At 32.8% G+C, this 1,024-nt stretch overlaps 1 non-coding gene across 1 annotated transcript; it reads left to right on the top strand.

Annotated features, from left to right (window-relative positions):
- Window positions 1–235: 235 nt before the first annotated feature.
- On the top strand, window positions 236–316 carry LOC149817965 (small nucleolar RNA Z195/SNORD33/SNORD32 family). Its single transcript, XR_016427511.1, has one exon. It is a non-coding gene; the product is annotated as a small nucleolar RNA Z195/SNORD33/SNORD32 family (small nucleolar RNA).
- Window positions 317–1,024: the final 708 nt, after the last annotated feature.

The raw sequence follows: 1,024 nt of genomic DNA, 5'->3' as shown, positions 1-1,024 counted from the left end.
TCACCGTCGCAGCCCAAAAGAGAGAGAATAAATTTTCGTTTTCTTCTTTTATACCATCTTTGAGAAGCTGCATCCAGAAGCCCTTTTTGTTCTGTAGAAGTAGAAAATCTAGCCCTGAGTTCTGTACATTTGAAAGGATTATCGTATCTCACTCTTTTTTTGTTTCGCCCTTTTCTTTGTACGAGTTTCTTTGTTTCGTACGTTAAATCTTTTTTCAATTTAGAGTACTGAATTGGGGAGACGTGATGATGGTTAAACCCAATCAAATTTGTAACAGAGTGATGAATCTATAACATGCACTACCATCTGATCTCTCTCTCTCTCTCTGCGTTAATTTGTTTTTGTTGCTTCTGTGGGATTTTGAAGGGTCTATCTGGGTGCACCCATTTTCTTTAAAATTGCATTGGATCAAGATTTCTATTTGTTGGTACGATAAATGTGTGCAACCAACTGCGACCTTAAGTTTTCTTGTCTGATTTTTTATGTTGGTGTAATCAATGATGATATCGAATTTTGTTATTGAGCGTGACAATGATTATTCATTAACCATTCACCATCTTTTGGCTGAGGTTGCACATAAAAAAAATCTTTTTTTTATCTGATTTTTATCTGTTCTAGGTTCAGATTATGGTGAAACTACTACTGTTTTGCTTTTCCCGTTAATTGCTTCAACCAAATCTGCATAGTTTGTTAGATCATCTTTTTCTTGACATAAATTTATAAATTTTCAAGTAATGAAATTCTGGTATTTTGCGGGTTGTTTTTCACTGAAAATCTTAAAAAACTTTCATAAAGTCATGATCACATTCTTTAAAATTTGTTTTCTACTCTCAATTAGCAAATATTGTAGCGTTTGATTAAAAATAAACTCAATTTTTTTGAAAAAATTATCTGAGAAAGTTGTGCAGAGTACCGGTGGGCTACCATTAACACTTGAAGTATTAGGCTCACTGTTTTTTGATAAGAACAATATAGAGGAATGAGAAAGCATCTTGAAGACCTTAAAGAATAAAGGTAAAGATAT

This window comes from Nuphar pumila, chromosome 13 (genome assembly GCF_984573655.1).
Source record: "Nuphar pumila chromosome 13, dmNupPumi1.hap1.1, whole genome shotgun sequence".
In the NCBI taxonomy this organism is placed as follows: domain Eukaryota; kingdom Viridiplantae; phylum Streptophyta; class Magnoliopsida; order Nymphaeales; family Nymphaeaceae; genus Nuphar; species Nuphar pumila.
This window is presented reverse-complemented; position numbering and strand designations above follow the sequence as displayed.